Genomic DNA, 13,547 nt, shown 5'->3' with positions numbered 1-13,547 from the left:
ATAATATTGCATGAATGTGTAGTGAGGGTAACAGAATATAGAGAAAGGCAATGGCAAAGTTAGTACACACACACACACACACATATATATATATCCTTCCTTCCTTGTTGACAAAAGGTCACCATTCAGCAACAAATTACAAAAAAAGATCCTCCACCATCCCAGAGAGGTGAACTGGGGGGAGAGATAATCAAGAGCAAATGCACAGCAATTTTGACTGTGCTTCTCCATCTCACTCGGATGCTGTTTGTCCTATGCGACCTTCTCTGCAGCCTCCTTTTAAAATTTCTTGTTCCGTGCTTGCTACACTCTAATCTTTAAAGGTCAGTTGAGAAGTTTGAACAAGCCTGCAATTTAGTTACTGGTGTTGTAATGATGTGAATTTTTCAGTTTTGACTATTCTATGGTTATTCCATATATTGATAACAGGGTAAGCAGAGTGAGGAGAGTATGACAACTCTTTATATATTTTGCTAATTGGGGTCAGTCTGAGATTACTTAAAGTCGTTTTTGAAAATTAGTAGATGAAAACAATCAACTAGAAGATTTTTTGACCCCAGGAACACTGCTTCCTTTGTACTTCTGAACTCTATTTTTTGACATCCTCACCTGTCCTATATTGCATCATGCAAAGAGTTTGCTTATAAAACAGCTAACTTTATTTATTTGTTTGTTTGTTTGTTTGTTTGTTTGTTTGTTTGTTTGTTTGTTTGTTTTCTTCGAGACAGGGTTTCTCTGTGTAGCTCTAGCTGTCCTGGAACTCACTCTGTAGATCAGGCTGGCCTCGAACTCAGAAATCCACTTGCCTCTGCCTCCCAAGTGCTGGGATTAAAGGCGTGCGCCACCACGCCCAGTTCTTAACTTTATTTTCTAAATGTTCTATTCAACCTAGAGATGGAAGTATTAGATAGGATCTCAGTTCCAATAAAGTTCCCAAACACCATGAGAAGTATGCCATCAAACAATATAGTCTGGAAGATGTGATTAGTAGACAGAACAAAAGAAAACAAGAAAATGTGTAAATGTTAAATTGGGCACTATATGGAATTAACCAAGATGGGGGTAAGAATATCTAAAAATCTTCTCTTACATAAAAGCAAGTAGAACACTATCAAGCTCCAAAGTCAGTTTACAACTCTTGAAGTGAATCAGAAGCTCCTCACAACCAGGAGAGTGTTAATTCTAGATAGATAGATAGATAGATAGATAGATAGATAGATAGATAGATGATAGATAGATAGATAGATAGATAGATAGATAGATAGATGATAGATAGATAGATAGATAGATAGATAGATAGATAGATAGATAGAGATATATAGGTATAGGTATAGGTATAGGTATAGGTATAGGTATAGGTATAGGTATAGATATAGATATAGATATAGATATAGATATAGATATAGATGATATAGATATAGATGATATAGATATAGATGATATAGATATAGATAACCAATCAATCTGAATAAAATAATCAGCAATATTCCTGGATCCTCTGGATTATCACTTCAAACCCTCCCAGTTCTATGGTAGCTCTGGGAAAGGGTGAACCATTCTTCTGATAAATCAAGCATGCTGAAATCCACTGTAGGGAGCAGGATGTGATGGCCAGCTTGATAGTCATATGTTGAACCAACATTCACCCAAAACACCAGCAACCAAATACAAATTTAAATTCGACTTCATCAAAATTAAAAATATTTGTGCTACAAAAGACATTATTAGCATGGAAGTGAAAAGATGGGACCGGGGCAGTAGTAACACAAGCCTTTAATCTCAGTACTTGGAAGGCAGAAGCAGTTGGATCTCTGAGTTTGAGGCCAGCCTGGTCTACAGAGTGAGTTCTCGGACAGCCAAAGCTACACAGAGAAACCCTGTCTTGAAAAAATAAAAATACTACAAAACAAAAAAACAAACAAAAAATACAAAAAAGGAAGTGAAAGGATAACACACAGAATGAGTGAAAATATTTGCAAACTATATGCCCAATAAAGAATTATAATCCAGAATATATAAGGGACTGTTATAACTCTTTGCAACACATGGAGACCATTATAGAAAACCATGACCAGTCAAAAGGCAGAGATGTGGAGCCCAGTCCCAGTACATCTCCAAAACAATTCAAGCACCTAAGGCTCAGAGATGATTGTGGAAGACCACAGAAAGAGTGCAAGAGCTGTAGAAGGAAGGAGTTTGCTGTGAGATTGTGTCTCCTTGTAATGTCAGAAGTTGTACTCATAAAGTGTCATCATCGTGAGTGCCTAACCTAGGCTGAACAAGGATGACACCAATAGACATGCCAAAGTGGACAGGGCAAAAACCAAGAGGCTTGAGCCCTGCATAGAACTACAGGCAAGTAAGGACCTCTGTGAGTGGGAGAAATAGTCTTCCCTAAGGAACAGCACATCAATTGGTAACCTAATACCAAACGCTCAGCTGTATCACTTTCTCAAGCTAACTATGCTTTCTGTTTGTTAAAGATATTTTTTTCTTTGAAAACTGGGAATAGTTCTACCTCAAGACATTGCTATACCACTCCTAGGTATATACCCTAAAGATGCCTCACTATACTATAGGGATACTTGCTCAACTATGTTCATAGCAGCTTTATTCACAATAGCCACAAATTGGAAACAAACTAAAGATCTTTCAACTGAAGAATGGATAAAGAAAATTTGGCACATCTCCACAACAGATTCAGCCATTAAAAACAAAGACATCATGAATTTTGAAGGCAAATGTATGGAACTTGAGACCATCATCCCAGGTGAGGTAACCTAGACCCCAAAGGACATGCATGGTATGTACTCACTAATAAGTGGATATTAGCCATAAAATACAGGATACCCATGATACATTTCACAGACCCAAAGAAGCTAAGTCAGAAGGAAGGTCCAAGCAAGGATGCTTAAATATCACTCAGAAAGGGGAATAAAATAGTCATAAGAGACAGATAGAGGGAGGGAACTGGGTGCAAAAGGGGATGGTGAGGGGAATTTGGGGGTTCAAGATAAGGTGAGATCGCCAGATGGCCATGAAAATTAATGGAAATCTTCCGCTGACCAGGGAAGTGGGGGACATCTAGAGGACAGGGCAGAAACCTGGGATAAGGGAGGCACCCAAGAACCAATGGGGGCATCTTTAGCAGTGGCTCACAGCACTCAGGATATGGAACCTGACGTGACCATCTCCTGTAGCCAAGCAGGAACCCCAGTGGAGTGATAGAAATACCAATCCACTCACAAAATTTTTGACCCAAAATTTATCCTGCTTACAAGAAATGCAGGGACAAAGATGCAGCAGGGACTGAGAAAAAAGTCAACCAATAACCTGCCCATCTTGAGACCCATCCCGTGGGCAAGCACCAATTCCTGACACTATTTATGATGCTCTATTATGCTTGAAGACAGGAGTCTAGCATGGCTCTCTTCTGAGAGGCTCTACCCAGCAGCTGACTCAGACAGATATAGACATCCACAGCTAAACAGTGGATTGAGCTTGGGGACTCTTATGGAAGAATAGGAGGAAGGATTGTGGGCCCCAAAGTGGATAGGAACTCCACATGAAGACCAACAGAGTCAACTAGCCTGGGCCTTTGGGGCTCTCAGAGACTGAACCACCAACCAAAGAACACACTAAGACTCTCCACACATATGTAGCAGATGTGCAGCTTGGTCTTCATAAGGGTTCTAAACAACTGAAGCTGCGGTTATCCCAAAAGCTGTTGCCTGTCCATGGGATATGTTCTTCTAGCTGGGCTGCCTTCTCCAGCCTCAGTGGGAGAGGATCCACCTAGCCTTGCGGAGATTTGATGTGCCAGGGTAGGAACATATCAAGAGGGGCCTCCATTTTCTCAGAGGAGAAAGGGAGGGAGGAGAGACTGTGGGAGGGGAAACCAGGAGGAGGGAGGACAGTGATCAGGATGTAAAGTGAATAAATTGGAAAAAAAGATGTTTTTCTTTCATTTTTTGAGGATTTCTTTACATTTTTTAAAAATTTGATACATGAGGACTGTACTTCTATCTTCAGTCAATCTAGAAAGACTGAAGCGTCATGCTCTGGAAAAGACTGCTCGATTGAAACTCAATTATTTATGAAGTACTTAGAAAGCAACAGTATATGCACTTAGTATATTGTATATACATGTATGTGTGTATGTGCATATATTACATACATTATACACACACAGACACACACACAATGATAATAAAAAGAGTATGGATTTGGGATGGTGGACACAGATTTTGGGGTTTGGTGAAGGGAAGAGAGATGTAGATACATTGTTCATATGCAAAGTTCTTAAAAATAAAATGTTAGTATTTAGAAAAAATCTGTGCGTTTTGAAATGGGTTAAGTTTTTTTGTTTTTTTTTTAATATTTTTTATTATGTATTTTCCTCAATTACATTTCCAATGCTATCCCAAAAGTCCCCCATACCCTCCCCCCAACTCCCCTTCCCACCTATTCCCACCTTTTGGCCCTGGCATTCCCCTGTACTGGGGCATATAAAGTTTGCATGTCCAATGGGCCTCTCTTTCTAGTGATGGCCGACTAGGCCATCTTTTGATACATATGCAGCTAGAGTCAAGAGCTCCGGGGTACTGGTTAGTTCATAATATTGTTGCACCTACAGGGTTACAGATCTCTTTAGCTCCTTGGATACTTTCTCTAGTTCCTCCATTTGGGGCCCTGTGATCCATCCAATAGCTGACTGTGAGCATCCACTTATGTGTTTGCTAGGCCCTGGCCTAGTCTCACAAGAGACAGCTATATCAGGGTCCTTTCAGCAAACGCTTGCTAGTGTATGCAATGGTGTCATCGTTTGGAGGCTAATTATGGGATGGATCCCTGGATATGGCAGTCTCTAGATGGTCCATCCTTTTGTCTCAGCTCCAAACTTTGTCTCTGTAACTCCTTCCATGGGTGATTGTTTCCAATTCTAAGAAGGCACAAAGTGTCCACACTTTGGACTTCGTTCTTCTTCAGTTTCATGTGTTTTGCAAATTGTATCTTATATCTCTGGGTATAATAAGTTTCTGGGCTAATATCCACTTATCAGTGAGTACATATCATCATTTGAGTTCTTTTGTGATTGTGTTAACTCACTCAGCTAAAACTTACCTCCAATTGATTTTCTAGAAAATAATGTTAGGAAAATGATATGATACGCAGATATTGGGAAATTCACTTTGTGATTTCAAAGTTTTTAAAGAATTTTATATGAGTATTGTGTTTGGATCATTTCTATGTCATCCTATATTGTTTTGTAGCCTTTTGAACTTACGTGACTAACAAGTGAAGTTTCCCAGACCATGCAAGTAAAAAAGGACAGGAGGGGGCAGGGAAAAGGAGCTCCAGAGATGGAACTGGTGGGCACAGTGCAGGGGTGGGGTTGGGGGAATGGGAAAAATAAGAAGACTTTAACCTTCAGTCAGGGAAGACTGACTCCGTTGACAATACAGGGACATAATGAGTCCATAAAGACTGGAAAATGATCCAAAGAAGTTGGGTGTTAAGAAAAGTCTGGTGGGAATAATGAGATGCTGGGGGGGGGGGCGGGGGCGGGTGCTTGCCATCAAAGCCTGACAACTTGAACCAAATCTCTGGATTTACATGGTAGAGGAAGAGAACTAATTCCCACAAGTTGCCCTGGCCTTTGTATGCATATTATGCTGTGCATGTCCACGCCCAATAAAGAAATATATTAATGTAAAAAGGAAAAAAGGTGGAATAATTAACAGTCAGGAAAGAAAGGGAGGATAAATAACACTAAACGTCATAAGACAACACAATTTTTATGTTTTTTAGTGTGTGTGTGTGTGTATACACGTATGTATTTAGTTTAAATGAAAATTCTCTCTCCAAAAGCAGTGGACTATCGAAAAGCCCAGTGCCACACAGGGGAAATTTTTTGAATATTTTTGACACGTTTTATTTTAATGTGAAAGATAGATCTACATACTGATAGCTTCATTAAAGGATACCAAGTAGGAAGCACTTTCATAAATCTATGTCAACAATAAAATATGTAATATTAATAACCACAGGAGTCCCCCCATTTTTACATGAAAAATATTTCCCAAGATTCCTTCTGGATCCCTTAGACCCCTGATAGTACCTAACTCTATGCAAACTGTTTTTGACTATATATCCATTCCTATGATAAAATTTAATTTATTTATGCATAGTGAGATACTAGCAACAATATTAATAAAATATTACAGCTATAAAATATAATAAAATTTACGTGAACATGATTATTCTCTCAAAACATATTATTGTAGGTGGGATGGATTATATTAATGTAAAATTTTATCATGCTACTCATAACAGCAAAAAAAATTTGAAAACTTATGAGTTGTTTCCTTCTATAATTTTTCATTTTAATCTTTTGGACTGTGCTTCATAGTCTACAAAAAGAAACAGGATTGAGGCATCAAATTTCTTTCCTAAAAATGATAGAACAAGAGATCTATAACTAAACTATTGAGAACTACTAGGGCTAAGAGGTGATATTACTCCTTAAAGTACAGACCGGGAAGACTGACTCCGTTGACAATACAGGGACATAATGAGTCCATAAAGACTGGAAAATGATCCAAAGAAGTTGGGTGTTAAGAAAAGTCTGGTGGGAATAATGAGATGCTGGGGGGGGGGGGGGGGGGCGGGGGCGGGTGCTTGCCATCAAAGCCTGACAACTTGAACCAAATCTCTGGATTTACATGGTAGAGGAAGAGAACTAATTCCCACATGTTGCCCTGGCCTTTGTATGCATATTATGCTGTGCATGTCCACGCCCAATAAAGAAATATATTAATGTAAAAAGGAAAAGTTGACAAGTCCCACATGTTACAGACACACCATGAAACTGAAAACGGAGACTATTGCTTGAATTAAGGGGTTAGGTAATCAATTGCCTTGGGATGGACAGGATAGAAGAGTAACAAGACTGAAGTTTGGAGAAAATTGGGAGGAAAAAAGAAAGGGCCAAAATTTTATCGAGGAAAGTAGAGTTAGGTTTTTGGGTTTTTTTTTCCTTGTGCAATTTTTATTTTCTTTTGTCTTGGAATATTTTAAATATGAATACTTGAATACAATGTAGGCCGAGGCTATCCTGGGTCTTGTGTGCACCCATAGGAAATTTAAGATCCTTTTTATTAATTTCTGTGAAGAACTACATTGGAATTTTGATGTAGATTGTACAGAATCTATACATTGCTTTTGATAGGATGACCATTTTCACTATATTAATCCTGCTGATCCATGAGCATGTGAGGTCTTTCCTATTTTCTAGTGTCCTTTTCACTATTTTTCAGTGTTTTAAAGTTTTTGTTGTATAAGACTTTCACTTATTACAAGATAGACTAAATCTACCTTGGTTAGATTCTATCTAAGATAATTTATTATAAATTTATAATTTATATTGCTAATTGTATTATCTTCTTGATTTCTTCTCAGAGGTTTTATCATTTGTATATATCAAGACTGAATATATTTATCATCTGTAGCAGATTTCTGGTAGAGTCTCTGGGGTCTTTTATAGATATAATTTTATTACCTTCAAATAAATAGACTTTTTCTTTTCCTATTTGTATCCCCTTGGTCTCCCTCATTTGCCTTTCTGCTCTAGCTAAGACTTCAAGTGACATGATGAACAGATATTGGGAGAGTGAATATCCTTGTCTTATTTCTGATTTTACTGGAAATGTTTTGACTTTTTCTCCACGCAGGATAAGGTTGGCTGAGAGCTACCTGTATATTGTCTTTGTTAGGTTAAGATTCATCTCTTGTATTCCTAGTCTCTCCAGGACTTTGAAGAAATAGATACTAAATATCCAAGGATCAAGGAAATAGAGTTTAAGAGAACATTAATGATGGAGTTAAAGATGCTTATTCCTGACAGACAAGTGTAACAGAGATATTGTAATAGTGATGACAATGATAGCAAGCATTTAATGCAAGTTCTGTTCTAAAGTTAGTATGAAGTGTATGTTATTTAAACTTCACATAGGCCCTTGGAGGATGAGAAGATGGACCAACGTTAAGAAATGTTATCTGTTCATCACTAGAGGGCTAATAAGCATGAACACAGGGACCGAACAATAGAAGACTGACCTCAACCAGGTACTACTAAAAGAAATAGGTTGCATATAGCCTTGCGACTGTGGAATCTGGGAGGACAAAGTGAGATTAGTAACAATGGTAGTGGAAGCTCATAAAGAGTGGCGACAACTTGAAACAGTTGCTCAAAGTTCACAGGTAAGGAATGGAAACACTGATACAGAAAACCTGAGGTAGAAGACATGAAGCAGGCACCGGGGCCATCGCTTGTTTGCAGCTTTCTTTAGTGATATCCTAGGAGACATGATAGGATTTGGTTGCAAGGGCCAGGAAGATTAGGAGACAAAGGATTCTAAACTGTTACTAAGTACCATTGTTAAAAATATTTGCTGGGATGATGTCAGTGAAAATGACCGAGGCAGGAATCTTGAAAACTCCACCTCTCCATTAAAACAATGAAAACCTAGGAAAAAGCAACAACTTGAGAAGTACACATTCATCATCTCAATAAGAACAGTGGGATTTACGGCATCTTCACTTACTTTATTCAGTTCTCTCCTTTATAACTTAGCCTACTCTGCCCGAACTGAAGAACAGAGCTCTATGGTCTAACTTGAGGCCTATGTCACGAGAGGGAAGCTGTGTCTAACACTGACTGGATGGCCAGGAGTCAGAGGGTGTATACTACATACACATAGGATAGAACCAAACACAGACAGGCATAAGAAGCCAATGAAATGATTCCTAATGATATTCTGCTTTACTCGATAGACTGGATGGAGCCGAGTGCAATCATTATCAGCAAGACCTTCTTCTGGAAGCTGATGAAAGCAGATGCAGAGAACCAGAGCTAAACATCAGGCAGAGCTTGAGGAAGCCTAAAGAAGAGGCTGAGGAGGGACTGTGGGAGCCCAAGGGACCACGCACACCAGGAGAACATGGTGCACAGAATCAACTAAGCATAAGGTCTCAGAACATGGTGCACAGAATCAACTAAGCATAAGGTCTCAGAACATGGTGCACAGAATCAACTAAGCAGGGTTCATAAGGTCTCACAGAGACTGAAGCAGCAATCACAGAACCTGTATGGGACTGTGCTAGATCTCCTGCATATATATTTATGCTTATAGCTGGGTGTTCTTGTAGGACTTCTGACAATGGAAATAAGGGCTGTCCCTGACTCTTCTGCCTGTGCTTGGGATCTTTTTCCTCTTAGTGTGTTGCTTCATCCAGCCTTGATATGAGGGTTTGTGTCTACCATTATTGCATCTTGTTATGCCATGTTTGTTTGATATCCCTGGGGAGCCTGTTCTTTTCTGAAGGGAAATGGAGAAGTGGATCTGGGGGAGAGGGGGATTTGGGGTGGGGACTGAAATGAGAGGAATGGGAAGCTGTGGTCAGGATGTATTGTATGAGAGAAGAATTATTTCAAAAAAGGCTTATGTAAGGATAAAAAAATAAAGGTGTTGGAAAGATTATGGACAAAAGAGAACCTTTATACTCCGTGGGTGGGTATGTAAATTGGTATAGTCATTATGGAAAACAATATGGAGTTTCCTCAAAAATTTAAAAATAGATCCACTATTCAGCAATCACACTTCTTAGTATATATTCAGCAATCCCATTTCTTGGTGTACAGCCAAAGGAAATTAAATCAGTACCTGGAAGAAATATGTGCATCCTTATGCCCATTGCAACATTATTCACAATATCCAAGATACAGAAACAGTCTTAGTGCCTATCAACAAAGAAATGAATAAAAGAAATGTAGTATATAATGGAATATTATTCAACAATAAAGAGACAAGTAAGACATTAAGGCAGAGTAAAACAGTGATATCCAACATCTGGGGAAAGGAAATAAGAAATGTCTGCCAACCGGTGCAGGCTTTCAGGCACAAGATGAATAAGTTCCAGAGATTTTATATGCAGCAAGATGATAACAGTCAATAATACTATATTAGTTACTTGAAATTTACAAAGAGAGTCTTAATGGTATTTACTAAACACACACACACACACACGATTAACTAAAGGTGATAATACAAACCATGGTGTAGATTTTATCCCAACATTCCATGTATTAGAAGTTTGTGATCCCCAATATGGCAATATTGGTGGTGTGGACCATTATGAAGTGGGGCCTACTGAATGTTCACTGAATAATTCAAGGATGTGCCCTTGTCAGGGATTAACGTGGTATTCAATAGAGAGTTGTCATAAAAAGAACAAAACTGGCTAGTATGTAGTTCAGTTGGTAGGGCGTTTGTATAACATACAGGAAGGAGTCCCTGGGTTCAACCCCTATCACTGTATATTACTAGCGTGGTGGGCCATGCTTGTAATACCAATACTCACAATGTGGAGGTGAGAGAAACACGAATGTAGGATCAACCTTGGCTACATAGTGAGTTCAAGAATAGCTTGGGATATATGAGCCCGTGTCTCAAAATCAATAAAAGTAAACAGATAAAAAAACAAAAAAAAAAAAAGGACAAACCTGCCCCCACGTAGCACGCTGCTTTTGTGTATGACTATAGACTTTCTCACTTGCCCACTAACCATAGCCATGATAACATCTACTACTAAGCATTTGCCAAAGTAACTATTCAATGTTGGACTGTCAACCAAGCTTATGAAGTAAATAAGCCTTCCTTTCCTTTCCTTATAATTATTCCACCCTGTTTATTTCAGTGTAGTAACAGAAAATGGGTAGAATGCTAATTAATTCTATGGTTGTAATCATATCACAGTATAGACATATATATTTGGTATTTAAATACCAAATCACCTGTTTTTTTTTCCTGGTTTTGTTGATACTTTGTATAGTTCTTTTTGTTTCCACTTGGTTGATTTCAGCCCTTAGTTTGATTATTTCCTGCCATCTACTCCTCTTGGGTGTATTTGCTTGTTTTTGTTCTAGAGATTTTAGGTGTGCTGTCAAGCTGCTAGTGTATGCTCTCTCAGGTTTCTTTCCTTTTTTTAATTAGGTATTTTCTTCATTTACATTTCAAATGCTATCCCAAAAGTCCCCCATACCCTCCCCCCCCAAATCCCCTACCCACCCACTCCCACTTCTTGGCCCTGGCGTTCCCCTGTACCGAGGCATATAAAGTTTGCAAGACCAATGGGCCTCTCTTTCCACTGATGGCCAACTAGGCCATCCTCTGCTACATATGCAGCTAAAGACACAAGCTCCGGGGGTACTGGTTAGTTCATATTGTTGTTCCACCTATAGGGTTGCAGATCCCTTTAGCTCCTTGGGTACTTTCTCTAGCCCTTCCATTGGGGGCCCTGTGATCCATCCAATTGAGAACTCTGGTTTCTTTTTGGAGGCACTCAGAGCTATGAGTTTTCCTCTTAGGACTGCTTTCATCGTGTCCCATAAGTTTGGGTATGTTGTGCCTTCATTTTGATTAAATTCTAAAAAGTCTTTAATTTCTTTCTTTATTTCTTCCTTGACCAAGTTATCACTGAGTAGGGTGTTGTTCAGCTTCCATGTGTATGTTGACTTTCTGTTGTTTTTGTTACTATTGAAGACCAGCCTTAGTCTGTGGTGATCTGATAGGATGCAGGGGATTATTTCAATCTTCTTGTATCTGTTGAGGCTTGTTTTGTGAAGGATTATATGGTCAATTTTGGAGAAGGTACCAGGAGGTGCTGAGAAGGAGGTATATTCTTTTGTTTTAGGAAGAAATGTTCTATAGATATCTGTTAAATCCATTTGGTCCATAACTTCTGTTAGTTTCACTGTATCTCTAGTTTGTGTTTCCATGATCTTCTAAGGAACACTTTTAAGGAACTAGAGATAATAAATGAATTGTACAATGCCGCAGAACAGAAGATCAACGTACAAAACTCATTCATGGTTATATGTACTTGTGATTAACATGCATATTTATGCTGTGAAAATTGTAAAAATATTGTTGAAATAAAGCTTAGAAGGCTAAATAAATAGAAAGATATCCTATACTTATGGATTGGGTGACTTAATATTATTAAAATGTCAATACTAACAAAAACTACCTATAGATTTAATTTAATGTCTATCAGAACACTCGGGCCTTTTTTGGTATTCTTTAAAACTTGCCATAGATGTATGCAATGGATTTTGATTGTACTCAACCTTGACTCTCACATCAATTCCACCTGGTTCTCCACCCCAATACATATCCCCTTTAGCTTCAAGTCGTCTTTTTATAAACCACTAAGTCTACTCACTGGTGATCCTGTGCACATAGCTGTTGGGAGGTTTATTGGGCCATGGGCAATCTGCCAGTGGCTACCCTGTAAAGGAGCTACTCCATATCCCAGAGAAGGTAGCAATTGCCAAACCTACTCAGCTGGGCTTAGGCCTCAGGAGCCTCCTCTGCCTCCATCTTGGAATGTCTTGTTGGCATCATTTTATGCAGGCCTTGTGCAGATAACTACAGTCGGCATGAGTTCACATGTGCAAGTATCATGTCAGGAACCGACGACACTGTTTTGCTGCAATCATGTACTTCCTCTGGCACTTAGCATCCTGTCTCCTCTTCTTCGATGATACCTGAGCCTTGGCTGATGGGAGACTGATACAGAGGCCCCATCTATGGATGAGTACTCACAGTCACTTGCTCTGAGCACTTTGGCCAGCTGAATGAATCTCTTCATTAACTGCTACCCACAGCATTAAGAAGCTTCTCTGAGCACAGCTGAGAGCATTACAGATTTATGAATACAAACAAATTCAGAAGGCATTTGAAAAACACAGCTGTTTAGCAGACCAACATTAAAAGTTTCCCCTTTGGGTTATAGATTTCTTTAGCTATGAACTTTGACCATGTTTCCAGTACCAGGCATGAATGTGACTGCTCTCCTGAGCTGACTAGTCTTATGTCAACTTGACATAAGCTAGAGTTATCTGAAAAGAAGGAACCTCATTTGAGAAAATGTCGCTATAAGGTCGAACTGTAAGGTATTTTCTCAATTATTTATCAATGGTGAAGGGGCCAGCCCATTGTGGGCAGTTCCATCCCTGAGATGGTGGTCCTGGGTTCTATAAGAAAGCAAGCCAGTAAGAACCATTCCTCTGGACCGACTTTCCCTCAGTCTCTTTTCCATTTTTGTCCCTGCAGTTCTTTTAACCCTTCAGGGTCAGAAATTTTTACTGTAGGTTAGTAACACCACCTCTCCCCTTGAGGCCCTGTCTATCAACTGGAGGTGGATTCTTTGAGTTCCCTCTCCCCACTGTTGACCATTTTGCCTAGGATCACCCCCATTGAATCCTTAGAGTCTCTCATCTCCCTGGTCTCTGGTACTTTCTAGAGGCTCCCCTCCCCCTCCAATGCTGCTTATCTCCATTCCTTCTCTTGGCCCTCTGGGCTTGTCTCCTGTCCCCAACCTCTCTACCTGATCCTGTTCCTCCTTCTCCCTCCCAAACCCCTCCCTCCCTCTGCCTCCAGTGATTATTATCTTCCCCCTACTAAATGGGATTGAAACATCCT

The sequence above is a fragment of the Mus caroli genome, unplaced genomic scaffold, assembly GCF_978045245.1.
Source record: "Mus caroli unplaced genomic scaffold, Mus_caroli_1 scaffold_5, whole genome shotgun sequence".
Lineage (NCBI taxonomy): Eukaryota > Metazoa > Chordata > Mammalia > Rodentia > Muridae > Mus > Mus caroli.
This window is presented reverse-complemented; position numbering follows the sequence as displayed.